The sequence below is a fragment of the Arvicola amphibius genome, chromosome 6, assembly GCF_903992535.2.
Source record: "Arvicola amphibius chromosome 6, mArvAmp1.2, whole genome shotgun sequence".
Classification (NCBI taxonomy): Eukaryota; Metazoa; Chordata; class Mammalia; order Rodentia; family Cricetidae; genus Arvicola; species Arvicola amphibius.
Window position 1 is genome coordinate 88,209,181 of NC_052052.2, and position 16,464 is coordinate 88,225,644.

Below are 16,464 nucleotides of genomic sequence, written 5' to 3' on the forward strand. Positions count from 1 at the left end.
TCTCTGACATCCTGTGGCTTGTTGGGTCGTCACTCTGAAGTCAACTTCCTTCATCACCTACCCTTCTGTCCTGCATGTCTATTTCCTCTGTATATTCCCCCACCCTTTAAAAAATTAACTTTTTGAGAATTTCATACCTGAATATTGTACATCCATCATTTCCACCCCTCCCTGTACACCCTCCAACTCCTGTGTCCGCTTGCCTACTTCTTTTAAAATTAATAACCTTTTCTTCAATTATGATCTCCACACACACACATATACACATGTGTGTATAAATACAACCTGCTGACTCTGTTCTGTGCTGCTCATGTGCAAACGTGTCTAGGGCTAACCACTTGGGACTGGATAACGGGGGGGGGGGCTCATTACTGGAGAAGACCGAGTCTCCCTCCTTTCACCACCATTAATTGGCTAAAGCTTTTCATCTCGGGTGGGGCCTTGTGAGATTTCCCCACCCACAGTGGCCTGCCAACTGGTCTTGTCATTGCAGTGGTCTTCTTAAGGTGATCATAGTTGGGAGATTATGTGGGTGCAGCTTCTCTTGTTTGCTTCCTCCCTCCCCTCCTTTGCCCCTTGCTCTCCTTTTCCTAGTTACTGGGGTGTCTCCTTTAAAGATTGACATTGTTAATGTTTTAAAAATATTGCTATAGAAGCTTCATGATGGCTATTTTCATATCAATCTAGAATTCTATCAGAGACATGAACTATAATGCTTATTACTAACCTTTAATTAAAAATGTTTTTTCACATTATAAATCACTAGGATACACTTTCTCCACGTTAGATTTTCACTTGAAGCTTATATAAAATAGAATGGAATTAGTACCTCAGTTCACATGCTATGATATATTTGCAACATTGATTTTAAAGGGATTTTATTAATATATTAATTATACATAATGAGTTTCATTTCTTCATACATGTATATAATGTATTTCCATCATATTCACCTGACATTACCCTCTTTTGTTTCCCCCTCATTGGTCTTTTTCTGTTGCCAGCTAGCCTCCTTCTTGTTTTAAAAGTGTATTTCATTAGGAGTGCTTCAAGGAGGATAAGTGAGTGCTTATATCTAGGAGCCTGGGCACCTATATCACTGAAGAGAACATCTTCCCCTTTCTAAGTGGTCTTCCTTCTTCTTAGGGGGACACTAGTGACTAGATTTCAATGGCACCCTAATTCGGTATGGCCATATCTTGCCTGTTTTTATCTACTAAGACTAGATTTCAAATAAAGAGGCACTAAGGAGATGGCCCAGTGGGTAGAACACTTGTGCAAGCATGAGGATCTGAGTTCAGATCCCAGTACCTCTAGGTGGCCATGACCACGCATGCCCATAATCCCAGTACAGGATGAGGAAGACAGGAAGGTCGCTAAGGTTTGTGGCTCCAGCCTAGCTCCAGCTTTAGTGAGAGACCCTGTCTCACGGGAATAAGGAAGATAGTGATAGAGGACATCTGGTATCCTCCTTTAGCCTCCACTTACCTATGCATAGGGCCATGTACCTCCCCCACATGTGTGGATCCACCACACATACACACATATGCATACACACACAAAAGAAATACACTGATAAAACAAAAATTAAATATCCTGAGGTTCTAGGTGATCATAATTTGGGGGAGAAACTAAGCTACTACAAATGCATGATGTCATCTAATTCTCACTGCCAATGTGGAAAGTGGTGTTAATCCCCATTAAATACATGAAGGAATGAAGTATAGAGGACTTACATGGCTGTCCACGGTAACATACCAAGAAGTGTCAGGAACTCAGATGTTTTAACAGACAATTCACTGTGCTCTACCCTTGTCCCCTTAAAACTTCAAAAATAACAATTGTAAGCTCCACCACTCATTTACAACATTTCTTGGAATTAAATATATACGTATAGACTATTAACAACCAGGAGACTCCTGCTTGTTGCCACCTGAAGCAGAGCCAGGGCTATATCTCAGACCTGAAACCCTGCTTCACTCTCTTCCTGCACAGCTGGCAAGACTGTGCCGAAACCTCTTCCTTATCGCAGTGGATAAGTAAGGAATAATAAGTGAGGATGGTAAGGAATCCATTCATTCACAAGGACCCACTTCTCGTTGATGGCACAGAGCAGCGAACCAGCTAAGTACTTCTCCCAATCCATAGACAATGCTGGTCTTCTCTGGAGGACAGGACGGCAAGGCTCCACCTTGGAAGCAGGGATGCTGGACCCTCACCTGACCCTAAATCTGTTGGTGCCTTGGTCTTGTACTTCTCAGCTTACAGAAAAGTGAAGACATAAATTTCTGTACCTTATGAATAACCCAGACTGTGGTGTTTTGTTACTGTAGTGCAAACTGACAGAGATACTTACCCACAAGCTTTAAGGATGTTTGTTTCCATACCAGAGTTTGCTTCACAGAGAATACAGAATTTAATGAATGCCAGAAATGGTCTAGAAAGGAAACTTTTAAAGCCAAATTTGGAGATACAGTGTCCCACCGGCTGGGCTGTAATGCATAGAGACTCCTGTATTGCTGCAAGGTGGAGCACAACAGCCCCCAGAATAGCAGGCTGATGGTGGTGGCCTGGGGAAGTTGGAGAGTCAGGACGTGTTTACTGTGTGTAGGACATGCCGCCTTCCTGTGTTAAAGCACTCTGACCAAAGGCAACTTGGAGAAGGAGAGGGTTTATTTCATCTTAGACTTTTAGGCCACACTCCATCACTGAGGGAACTGAGAGCAGGATCCCAAGGTAGGAAGCTGAAGTGGAAACAGTGGAGGAATGCTACCTCCTGGATGACTCAGGCTCATGTGTACCTAGGTTTCTTATAGAGCCCAGGACTAGCTGCCTAGAAATGGTGCCCAGACAGTGGACTGGCCCCTCCTGCATGAATTAATAATCAAGACAATCCCCCACAGACATGCCCAGAGGCTGTTCTGAGCTAGGCACTTCCTCAGCTGAAGCTTCCTTTCTCAGATGACTCTAGGCTGTGTCAAGATGACAATGAAACCTAATTAGGGCACAGAACTGCTAGTTAATTAGATATTTATGGTGAGGGAACGGCTATTACCATGACTAATGCTGAACTCACATATGGTAATGAGTCCCAAGGCTCAGTGGGTTATTTCTGCCTTGTGTCGTATTCCCATGTTGTTGGTAGGCGGCAGGTGGAGGGGTGCTCTATTCCATACTCAGGGGCCCCGGTAGATGCCTTCTCCCTTGTGGTGGTACACACTGTCTGCAGGTAATAGAGCCATCCTGTGATGCTGCTGCTATATCACACAGCCCCTCTTTGACCTCAAGAGAGGCGATACAATATATTTACTGAAACAGACCATTATCTGTCATTTGGAAATGAATCTAGATGTCGGGCTTCTTGTGTTACACTATTCCTAGGGAGATAGGAATAAATGTCTACTCATCCCAGATAGGGAACCAATGACAAGCCAAAGTCCAAGTTGGTGAACTAATGAGTTTTATTGGGTTCCTTAAGTGGCATGAGGGAGTTGCTCACCTGAATGGAGAAGACTCAGACAGCTGCATCATCAACATGCCCCCACCCACCCACACCTGCCCAGCAAGGGTGATGGCTCTCAAAACCTGGAAACCTGAGCATACCATGCGGCTCACAGGCAGTTTGACAGGTCCGAGTGTCTCTCAGATGTCCTCACTGTTTATATAATCTTGGGGAGGGGACACCTTAGCAAACCTGGTCAGTTTCAGGACATTCTTAAATCGCCTGTGTGATTTACTTCCTGAGTCTTGAAGACCCTCCCTTTGGAACATCCTGAGTCTCGATGAGCTTGCCTGCAGGATGGAAAAGTTGACCTTGGAGAAACCACTACCCAGCAGGGATTGAGAAGGAAAATGGATGGGGGCTGCTTATCGCACGATGAACACTGTACTTGTCACGCTGGTGTGTGTGTTGGGGGTGTTGAACTGAAGTTCTCTGAGGAAGTCCATTTATGATGAAGTTTCCGTAGCCTCATTGGAACTTCATGATTGTGGAAAGTGGGTTCTGCAGATCGAGAGCCAACATTATTCTGGGCTATCTTTAGTCTCCTCAAAGCCATTTACCACCAGCGTCTGCATCTGGCCTCATGTCTCTGTGGCTGTTAAGCAAAGCTTTTGGAATGATTAAGAATTCTACTAGCTTCCACTAACCCTAAGATCAAACATATCACAGGATCCAGTCTGAAACCTAGAGAAGATGGTTGCCGCCGCCACTCAGCTGCTCCTACCCACCTTCCACTCACAGTAACCTGAATCTACGTTCTTGGGCCAATGGCCACTCATAATCTGGTTCTGAACAAACACTTTTATTCCCTTTGAAACAAGACCGTGGTTTTGTGCTAACATGGGCATGTGGGTGTGTATTAAACGTAGAGTTCCCACTTGGCACACAGAGTTGCCATTCGGAGCCTGGGTTTCCAAGGGTAAGAACAGGCTAGGAACATGGGTCAGAGAGTAGCGAGTGGCTGAGAACATGCTGCAAAGAAAACAGATAAAGGAGGGAGAGAAAGCTGGGGGAATAGGCACCCCACACGCCCCCAGCCCTTCTGAGCAGGTGATTTGATAGACAGCCTTCTTCTGGGTCTCTCTCATTGTCCCAAATGCTATCTCTAATCAGATTCTCACAGAACTGGCAGGACAGGGTCTTAAGGCTTTGGCAATGACCACTGCCAAGCACTGTAGACAAGAGTTATTATGTTACTTCACATAGGAGGCTCCACATTTCTCCTTCTTGACTTTCTAAACCCAGAGATTTAAGAATTACCAGTGTCCTGATTTCTCCTTCAGTCGTTTATTTTCTTGCATTAATGAACTCTCCAACCCCACTGCCCTTGTGAAAGTGCCTCCTTTATGCCAGGCTGGGGTTTGCTTCTCCAAGTGTGGCTGGAATCCTCTGGGAAACCAAGGGAGGCCTGGTGAATTTGCTCTAAAAGGTGGACTTTTGGGACCTTCCCAGCATGCACCAAGGCAGCCTCTCTGAGAGGGCGGTTAGGAATTTGCATTTTTTTAAAAATGAAGATACCTTGTGAGCCTCATGCACTTTGAGTGTGAACACATAAGCCTTCTTACCAGGCTTCTCTTTCAGCTCTGGGGATCTTGGGATGCAGACTGAGTCTCAGAAAAGGATATTTAGTGAGAAAGAAACACCAGACCCCAAAGGAGCTCATTGCGTGAGTGCATTTCCTCTGACAGAGGCAGGCTCTTGGGGGGAGGTGGCAGGGGAGAAGAGCTGGATGTGGGCCTAAGAAGCTCTAAAAACTCTTCCCCACTTTACCCCGCCCCAGTGCGTGCGACCCTCTTGCTGATTCACCACAATAGGCGGTGACCGGCAAGTAGGTAGGACCTTATTGGACCTGGTATCAAAGGACACTGGATCCTGCTTCCCTGGCTGAGGACCACTGGCCTCCTTTGCTTCCTTCATACAAGGGACTTGTCTCTGAATTGGATGTTTCCTAGGCAACCTGCTAATATTAATACTACATAGAACTGCAGAGTCAGAACCTGGTGGTTTCAATTCTTTGAAAAGGCAAGTACTAAACATCAGAGATAGAATAAAAAATTGCTAACTAGAGAACATTTGTGAAAGGAGAAATAAGCATAGCAATATTTTCTCCTGCAAGAGTTAATTTCTCAGAGGGCTCAGGAACAGACGATTCCAGTCATAATTCCCTAATCACATAGTAATGTGAAACCAAGGGCACCCGGGTCGCCCTGCCCAAATAGAAAATCAAGAGTGTGGCCCCAGTCTGCCCCGCCATTCTCTGGTATGGGTCTCAGGAACTCATCTTTGAACTTCATTTTGCTCTTCACTGCTGCACACAGGCCTCCAGTGAGCACAGTGTACCACTGCGGGGCTGGCAACTCCAAATGTCAGGGCTCTTTGCCCTTCAGAAGGCTAAGTGTCAGAAGAGAGAATCATAGCCTTACCTTCTACTGCCAGGCCACACTATAGGTGAGATGCACTTGGCACATGAGAAATTCTGTGGAAAACTTGGGATGACAAATTCATAGAAAGATTTTCTGCAAGCAATACGAAGGCTGGCATGGCTGTTAGGACAGTCAGAAGTAGGCCCTTGTGGATGCTGCGGCCGGCGTCCCCTCTCAGGTTTTCAACATGTTTCTCTAGCCCTGGAGGAGGCCTTGGTATGCTCTATAGAAGAGGAGTCTGAGATTTTCAGTGTTGGCCTCTTTCCCCCCTCAGTGTGTGAGTGTGTGTGCATGTGTGTGTGTGTGTGTGTGTGTGTGTGTGTGTGTTCATGTGTGTGGTTGGGTACATGGGTGTGGAAGCAGAGGTTGACAAAGGACTTCTTTAACCTCTCTCATCTGAGTCAGGGACTGTCCCAAACCAGGGGCTCACTGACTCATAGACTATCTGGCTAGAGAATTCCAAGTGTCCTCTTGTCTATGCCTCCCTAGGACTGGAATTATGTTGGCGTTTGGCCATGCCTAGGTTTTTACATGCATGCTGGGGATTAGTCTCAGATTCTCATGCTTGTCCTAAGTATACAACAAAAACACTACCCGTGGAGGCATCCCCCCAGCCCTTCAGGGCTAATACTTCTAAAGAAATAGATGCTAGTTTTAAAAATTATGAATGTGTGCCGGGCGGTGGTGGCGCACGCCTTTAATCCCAGCACTCGGGAGGCAGAGGCAGGCGGATCTCTGTGAGTTCGAGACCAGCCTGGTCCTCAAGAGCTAGTTCCAGGACAGGCTCCAAAGCCACAGAGAAACCCTGTCTCGAAAAACCAAAAAAAAAAAAAAAAAATTATGAATGTGGGCACTGAAGAAACGGCTCAGCAGTTGGGAGTACTTACTGTTCTTGCAGAGGGTCTGAGTTCAGTTCACAGCACACATACAAAATGGTCACAACTGCCTATAATCCCAGCTCCAGGGGAATTTGACGCCTTCTGTCCTTGCTGGACAACTGTACCACATGTACATATTCACACACACACACACATACACACACACACATACTTGAAAAATAATAAAAATGATTCTTTAAAATGTTACCAGTCAGAAGTTGTTATACATACTTCTTTTTTCATGATTTTATTATTATTATTTATTATTATTATTATTACAAAATTTCACCTCCTCCCATTTCCCTCCCTCTCCCCGCATTCCCTCTTCCCCTCCCTCTCCAGTCCAAAGAGCAGTCAGGGTTCCCTGCCCTGTGAGAAGTCCAAGGTCCTCCCCTCTCCATCCAGGTCTAGGAAAGTGAGCATCCAAACAGACTGGGTTCCCACAAAGCCAGTACATGCAGTAGAATCAAAACCCAGTGCCATTGTCCTTGGCTTCTCAGTCAGCCCTCCATGTAAGCCACATTCAGAGAGTCCGGATTGATCACATGCTCCATCAGACCCAGTCCAGCTGGCCTTGGTGAGTTCCCATTAGACTGATCCCACTGTCACAGTGGGTGGGCGCACCCCTCGCAGTCCTGACTTCCTTGCTCATGTTCTCCCTCCTGCTCCTCATTTGGACCTTAGGAGGTCAGTCCAGTGCTCCAATGTGGGTCTCTGTCTCTGTCTCCATCCATCGTCAGATGAAGGTTCTATGGTGACATGCAAGACATTTATCAGAGTGGCTATAGTATAGGGCCAGTTCAGGCGCCCTCTCCTCAGCTGCTCAAGGAACAAGCTGGGGACATCTCCTTGGACACCTGGGAACCCCTCGAGAGTCCTGTCTCTTGCCAACCCTCAAATGGCTCCCTTAATTAAGATATATACTTCCTGCTCCCATATCCACTCCTCCTCCATCCCGACCGTCCCATTCCCCCACGCTCTCCCCATCCTCCCCCAGAACTTGTTATACAAACTTCTCACCCCAGCGCTTGGAAGACTGAAACACGAGGAGCCTGAGTTTAAGGCCAGCCTGGGCTACATAAGGCAACCCAGCCTGGGCTACATAAGGCAATCCTATCTCAAAAAAATACTAATGTAATACGGGAGTTTTTAAAACTTTTAAATTAAAGAGAAGATAATAAATAAAAATTTATTTGCCTTATGACTTGGTTTAATGACCAAATTGGCACAACCTAGAATCACGCTTTATTTAAGAATTGCCTGTGAATGTACTTGTGGGGGATTATCTTGATTATTAACTGATGTAGGAGGACCTGCCCATCGTGGACATCACCATTCCCTAGATGGGGACCTGAACCATGTGAAGCAGAAGAAGACTGGATAAGAACCAGCAAACAGGATCCTGCAGTTTTCTTCGCTCCTGGTCGCCAGTGTAATGGGAATGGTTGTTCAAGTTCCCGCCTTGATTTCCCCAAATGTGGACTGAAACTTGAATTAAAAGCCAAAAACCCTTTCTTTCCTAAATTTCATTTCATCAAGGTATTTGTCATTGCAACAGAAATACGAGTAGAACACCACCTGCCTTAGGTAGAGTCTATTGCTGTAAGAAATTGCTATGACCAAGCAACTTAGGGAATAAATGGTTTATTTCAGCTTACAGATCACAGTCTGTTATGGAAGAAAGCCTGGACAGGGACTCAAGGCAGGATCCTGGAGGCAGGAACTGAACAGAGACCATGGAATGGAACTGCTCACTGGCTTGCTCCTCATGGCCTCCTCAGTCTACTTCCTTGTATGACCCAGGACCACCTGCCCGGGCATGGTACCACTCTCGCCCGTCATCAGTCTAAAAATGCTCCACTGTTTAATGGAGGCAGTCCCTCAGTCGGGATTTCCTCTTCCCGGATATGTCGATGCTTGTGCCAAACTGATGAAAACCCACCAGTACACCACCCAGCAACCGAATGATAACCACTATATGAGTAGTTTCTAACACATCCTTCCAGATTTTTCCATACATGCCAATATGTGAAAATACATATTTTCACATATGTTAAGCACTATTATACAAGCATCAAACTCACTTTAATACATACTTATTATAGACTTAATAACAATTCATATTGTATTTTGCTTAAACACACAAGTTTACTTTATTCTTTTTAACATCTTCATCGTATTCTTTTCAGCAATATACTTTATATTCCATTTCTTTATTGATGGACTTTCAAGTTATATCTTTATTTTTTAAAATTACAATGCTGTAATGCAAATTTTCTTTTGTATATAGTTTTATACTTGTACAAGTACATCTGTAGGATCAACTCCTAGAAGTAAGGTTGCCAAATCAAAGGGTGAACATCAGTTCTTTTGTAGACATTATCAATTGTTCTCCATAGAAATATTTGGAATATTTAACCACCAACCCATGAAAGGGACTATTTCTCTACATCCTCATATGATATACATTTGCTAAAATTTTCAGTCTTTCATGTTGGTATGTAAAGGAACAAAAACCTTTTTGTTTGAATTTGCCTTACTTCCATAAAGATCCTAGTTTCAAACCCTCAGAAAAAAAATCGAAGTGCACTGTGCTGATTTACCAAGTCAACTGAAGAGCAGACACTTGGGTTCGGTCTCATTTTGTACAAAGCGTCCCTTAACTTTATTCCCATCGTGAGCCATATGGCTTTGGAGCAGATCCAAAGATGCAATGTGGGGGATGACCTGTAAGTGTGGCGCCAGCACCAGGCCTCAGTCTGCCCCCTACTCTGGCTCACCCATCCCGGGTGCTGTCGATGGCAGCCTGTGGTCCCCACACTGACCAGATGCTGGACACTGACAGAGGCAGGCTCTGGTGACACAGAATGCCAACAGGGCAACCTCCTGCCTGTCCTCTGTGGAGAGGGCCTGAGGACCCACCGTGCTGGAGCTCACAGATATCAGGTGGATCCATCTTCAGTTCTTCCTCCTTATCTCTAGCCTGCCCCTTGAGTGAACTATCGAGTGTCACAGCAGTTTTGAGTTAGCAGATCTAAGGATAGGATGCCAGGCTTTCAATCTAAGTACAATTTTCTTGATGCTTCTCATCCTTTGCTTCTTGTTGGTGGCTTTGTTTACTTCTGCCAACATGACAGAGAATGCGAGCAGAGACTTGTTCATCTCATGCCTCTAGCTGCACTGTACAGTATTTATGTATGTATTTATTTATTTTGCAGTGCTAGTGATCAGACCAGGGCCTTACACATGCTAGGCAAGCATTCCCCGAGCGGTTTAATAGTAACCTATTGGGAAATCCCAGAGAGTGATAGACCAGGCCACCAACCAGCAAGTATATTGGATGAGGGAGCAGCCTGGCGGCATCCCCTTCCTTTCTCTGCTTCCACTGGATTTTGTGGAATGGTCTCTGTGTCATGCAGCGTCAGTGCTCACGTTCGTGGGTCTGATACACGGGGGGCTGAATCAGAACTCACATAATTAATTACACCCTACAAGCCCTCTGTGCTTTAGAGGTCACTGTCATGATCACTGTAGGTGTAAGCCTCCAGCTGTCCCACTGCAGAAAGTACACATTTCATCTTCAGCTCACAGTCTGTGAACTAGAAGCTCTAGGATTCTTGAAACTCCAGAAGCCAATTATTGCCCCACATTGGGCTGTCACTCGGGTCTCCTAAGTAGACTCACTCTTCAGCAGAGGGACTCGGAAAGGTTATACTAGTATAGCGTACGGAGTGCAGTGTATTCTCAGGGCCAGGGCTACTACAGAGGTGCGTTGACTGTACAATGATGTGGTTCTTTAGATTGCCAGCAGACATGGCTGTGGAGGCAGGATGGCCACACTCATAAAACAGCCTGAAGTCAGTGAGAGTTAGCTGTGAGAACACAGAATGGGGAAAACCCCATGCTCACTGGACAGGATCAGTTGAAAGAGAGTCAGGGATACTGTTCTCTGGGTTCTAATATTCCAGCTTAGCCATGCTTTAAACTTGCATTTGCATCTGTGTAATGGGGGAGACAGGAAGGATAAACACTGCATTCCAGTGATTCCTGCGGTGCTTCTCTGGGCAAGATGGTTTATATCTAACAGAGGCCTTCCATCTGGGCCATTAATCTGCTCCAGAGGCAGGTAAGGACAAAGACAACTTGTATGCTGAGCACATAACAAAAGAGTCACAGAATCCAAGAGTATGACCACAGGATTCTCAGCTAAAGAGAGAACAAAGATCATGACCATTGAAGGATAAGGAGTGTATTTTCCAGATTTAGTTTACAGAAAGCAGAGTAGATGAGAAGTTGAGTGACAGCAAGATAAATATGCTCAGGCATTCCTCTTTATGGAATGTTCTGCAAGAAGGCCAGGCTGACTCTTCAAATAGGAGAATACGGGACCTAAGGCACTGTGCAAACTTGGACTAGGCCCATGTTCAAAGAGCAACGAGATCCAGCCACAAAAGACACTCGAACTATCTAGAGACTCAATGTCTGACATTGGGTGACACTGGGCGTCACCATCACTAGCCTTTCTAGACATCATCATGCCAATGTGGTCTCTCAGGGAGACATCTGCTAAAGTAATTAGGTATAGAGCATTATATTGCACATGGCTTGTTTAGAACTTTCAGAGAGAGAGAGATGTATTATAGATGGTGAAATCTTAGTGAAACTGGTAGCTCTGGGTTGAGTCTAGGGAAAAGATACCTAAGAGTTTTGTTGACCTTTTGTCTTGGACTCCATTGACCAGCATAATTAAATCCAATGATAGAGCTCTGTAGTGGGTCCTCTAGACACAGGAAAACTTGTAGAGGGACATTTTGAGTAAGAAGATCTTTCAGTAGAATGAATGAAATCATTCTGCATACAAGGGCAGGTTCCTTGACTAGAGAGAAGAAAGTGTTCAGTGTGGCAGGAATTCATGTTGTCTCACTTGCAGCATGGCCACGGATAGCTCAGTACGGACAGCCGGGGTTGGTGAACTACAGGGAAACCAACAGTGAAGTCCTGGTAGAAGAAGAGAAGAACTGTGACTTCCAGTCTAATAGCCCATACAATGTTCATTAGAAGGAGGGAATACCAACCCTTTTAGACTGTTGGCAAGTGGGTTAGTCATTCTTCTTACTGCTGAAACAAAGCCTAACTTTTGCAACTTTGGGAAGAAAGGGTGTGTTCTGGCTTCACAATGTGAGGGTGCAGTCTCCTGTGTGTGACAGCAAACATCTTTACCCTCCCGGCCAGCTCACTGGCCCCAAGTGTGAGCGTTTATTGAGCTAAGCTATTCGGTTTGATGAGTGCAGTTAATGCTTGACTATTTTGTGTTTCACTGGCTCTTAAGGATGGATCTTGAATTTTTTTTTTATAATGGATGATGTTAAATGTTTTAGGCAATGGGTTAGTTTTTTTGAATTTGTCATTCCACATCATATTAAGGAAACAACACATTGCTTGGACTTCATAAATATTTACAGCTAGAATTTACCAATGTGTAATTCTTAAAAAGGAGGGGTGGAATATTGGTTTCTTTTTTGCTGCAACAAAACACCTGATATCAATGACTCAAAGTAGGAAGGGTTTATTCTGACTAAAGTTCAAGGATTTGTGCAGAGAATCAGGGCAGCAGGGACTTGAGGCCGCTGGTCATTCTGCATCCACATTCGGAAAGCAGAGAGCAGGTGCGTATTGCTCAGCTCACTCTCTCCTTTACATGACTTCAGGACCCCAGTCCACGAGATGTTGCTATCCACATCTAGCTCTTTCTACCCCAATAAATACAATCTAGATAATGCATCCAAGCTATGCCCAGAGAATTGTCTCTTTGCTGATTCTAAATCTCATTAAATTGTCAATCGATGTGAACTATCCCAGGGAAGGAAGGCAGAATAACAATACTTCGCATTAAGGAAAGAAACAAAGCTACGGCCTGCTGTTACTATGAGCCCATGAAGTAAAATACACTTTAATTCCAAACATGGAGCATGAGCACAGAGAGGGTAGTGGGCTGCAGGGCACCCTGATTAGTCACAGGAATGACATGATGGCAGCCCCACAGAGACATCTAAGAGGTCCAGGAGAGAATAACATATTGTCAAAGACGGGATGCTAACCTCTCTGGTATCTTCTTAGTTTGCTAAGACTTCATGGTAAATGTTCAAGACTCACTCTGCAATAGAAAAGAATTATATTTGTGACACCCATAACAATCTAGGATGGGTGAGTCGCTCTCTATGTTGCTGTTTAGTCTAAGCCTCACTACAACACCGGGAGGCTGTCACAGTACTTCTGGTCCTCTAGTTTCTCTTTCTACACCAAATCCGGGCTTGTGTTGAATCCGCAAAATTATTGGCCAATAGACTCAGCTTGAAAACCGGTCCTTATCTGAGCCTTTTAGGTGACACCAAATTGACAAAGTCCAGATTGTACAAACCAGAGTCACCTCCAGACATCTTCAAATTCCAAAGGTTCCTTCAAAGCAAATACATATGGATTCCAAACAAAATTCTCTGGAAGTAATAGTGAGAATGGTGTGAGCTAATTCCAGAGAAGAGCATTCATAAACCAATGTGAAAAGGCCTTGTACTGGATGGCACCCCAGTCTTTGAATTCTCAGAAAGATGAGTGGATCAATGTTAAAACACCCACACATTTCCAGAGAGGACCAAAAAGACAGGAAAAATCAGAGCAAAGGGACTCACAGCTCAGTGCTTGCCTTCACCACAGCGTTTGATTCTGCAGCCCTCTGGGGTCAAATGGCTTCCAGCATGGAGTTCCCAGGAACAATTTGCCTACAGTGGGACTGCAGGGGAGGAGCCCTGGTGGTTCACAGGGGAGCAGCAGTGAGAGGTAGCTCCTTTCATTGGGCACAATTAGGCACTGCTAAGAAGCTTAATCCTCACATTTTCTGGTAGCTACCCCAGAAGTCAGGCCCAGGGCTTTATCCACATCTGAAAGTAGATCTGAAAGATTCAAGATTAAGAATGACTCCTCAGTGGCTTTCACCTCACCTCTGTTTGGGTCTCTGGAAGCTGGCCAAAGATGACTTGAGAATACGTATTATGGAAGAAAGGAAGAAGAGACCAGTGGAGAATGGGCAATAAAAGGAGGCAAGCAATACCCGTGAGCTGGTGGTTGGGCACAGCACCACTGAGGACCCTGGGAACCAGCATAGGACACAGACCTGAGGAACTGTAGGCAAGGGTGTGGAGTCTGCTGTATTCATCTACCGGCTGATGCCAGTGGTCAGTTGAGAGCTGGCTTTAGCGGGTATTAAACCCCTCTCCACCATCCAACATGGTAGTTCACACCAAAGAAGCAGAAATGGTACTGTGCAGTGTTTGGGAAGGGTAGGTGAGGGCACCAATCAAGCAGGCCATCTATCATGCCCCCTCTCAAGATGACGTGACACAGCTGACTCTCTTAGAAAGTATGGTAACTTGATATTTTTTCTATAAATTCTCATAGTGAGAATTCCTGTCTGTATATACATAATTTCAAACCCCTTGAATGCTCTCTAATACCTCTTTGCAAAACTAAATTTGAAACATAGATGGCCATAAAGCAACAAAACTCAGAAAACTTTGATGTTATAAAATTAGTGGGTTTTTTTGATTCAATACCAAGAACAGCCCTTAAAAAAACTGCAATAATTTCAGGAGTCAACTAAATCTTGCCAGTTATTGAATTGTGGAGGTGGGCAATTATTTAATCAGTCTGGCTAAATTTAACCGGGAGAGGAAACAGACTTAGCAGGCACATCAGAAATAGATGCAGCAGAGGGCCCTCAGCTTCAGTCCCAGTGATACCCCCAAAATACAAGGCATCTTGGTGTAGGATGGGAGGGGGGAACTGAGCTGTCTTGTGTTAGTACAGGATAGTTGGGCAGGTGTACCTAAAGTATCGATGCCCCTCGTTCAGGATTATTTACCTTATTGTATCATAAACAGTTGTTTTTCTCAATGCAATGCTGAGAGACTGCGGAGAGCATCAGCAATGCCTGCTGGGAAAGCTGGTGCGCAGGGAGTCGCCAGCACGCAGCAGGGCCAGATGGCTTTCAGCATAGTGTTCCATGAACTTTCTCAAGCAGGGGAGTGGTAAACTCCTCCATGTCGCAGGCTTGTGCCCTGTATCTATCATGAATGCAAGTCTTGTTCTTAACAGTCATTCTGTGTGGTCACACTAATCCCCTGATTTTTACCTAAGTGAGGGTTCTTCCTGGCCGATTATTGCTTCCGGGTTGTTGTGGCCTGACCTCGATATGCCACTCTCTTGGTCTGCCGTGCTCTCTGCTGGCTTGGTTCTTGACTTTATCCTCTTCTGTGATTTTGTGAGTCTATTTGTGCAGCTCCTTGAACTCTTACCATTTAAATTGTGTTTATATTTTTTTAAAAAAACTTATAAAACTGTATCAAAGTTACCAATTAAGTAAGAGAGGGCTCAGAAACAAGTAGGACTCTTGTATACACTTTCATGAGCCAAACTGGATTGGAAATAGATGTAGAAATTCAAACTCCAATATAAAGAAATAAAGCAAGCAAATGCTTTTAAATATACCAATTCCTCTGATGAGTGGCTTCCCATACGCTATGATCTGTGATTCAGTGGGTACTGTAGCCCTTGCGGGGAGTCAGTGATAGAACAGCAGAGTGAAATCCTAGCTGAGCCTTGGTGTGTTTTCCATGTACAAAATGAGAACGTTTCTAGTTTCTCCTCCTCATGTTTGCTCAAGATGCTGGAGGTAGAAGCTTTGGGGCTCAGTTACTATTAGGCTATTTAGCTGTTGTTTAATCAGTTATTTAGTTAATTAGTGGTTATTATGTAGCTGTGTTTACTCTGCTAGGAGAATCAAAATCAAGAGCTCAAGCATACAGACCAAAAGTCAAGAAATCAAGACTGTGAGACTTCATTGGTTTTGAAGGGACTGCCAAGACAGATAGCGAGTCAGTTCTGGGCATGGCAAGACAACAAAACCAAAGCAAAACAGAGGACCCGGAGCCTTTGTGGAGACAGCTTCTGAGCCCCACCTGCCCCCCTTGCTGTTGAGTCAGGCCTGTTCCCCTTCCCACAAAGGATTGAGGAGATAGTATATAGCCCACAGGCTGTTTTGATTTGGGGTATCACTTAAGCGCCAGCCCTAGATGGTTGATTGAGATGTAAGGGCAGTGTATGAGACTTTTGGTTGTGCTAACAAATACTTGAGAAAAGGAGGAAGGACTTATTTGGTTCAGTTTCTGTCTTTCTATGCTGTGAGGCTAAGCATCATGGTCAAAGTGTGTGAAAGACTCGAGCTATTTCCTCATGGCAGCCAGGAAAAAGTGACAGGAAGGGACTTGTACAATGGCATATGTTTCTAAGAAATGGCCCAGGGCCCTTCTTTCTGCTACTTCCCACCCTTGCCAATAATATTTCGAACTCACGTTATGGTTAAATCCAGTCTCTTATGATCTCCATATGGGGATGGAACCTCATCACATGAACCATTTTGAGGCCTACTTCACATCCAGACTGCAAGAGGAACCAAGAGAAAAGACACGGGTAGGCCTTTACTTCGAGAGCGCCATTACTCTTTATATGTTTATAATTCAACATTTGCCACTGTCTGTTCATTGCAGAGGAGCGCAATGGGCTACATAGTGTGTTCCTACCTAAGTTCATGCTCACCAGGAGCCTTGGG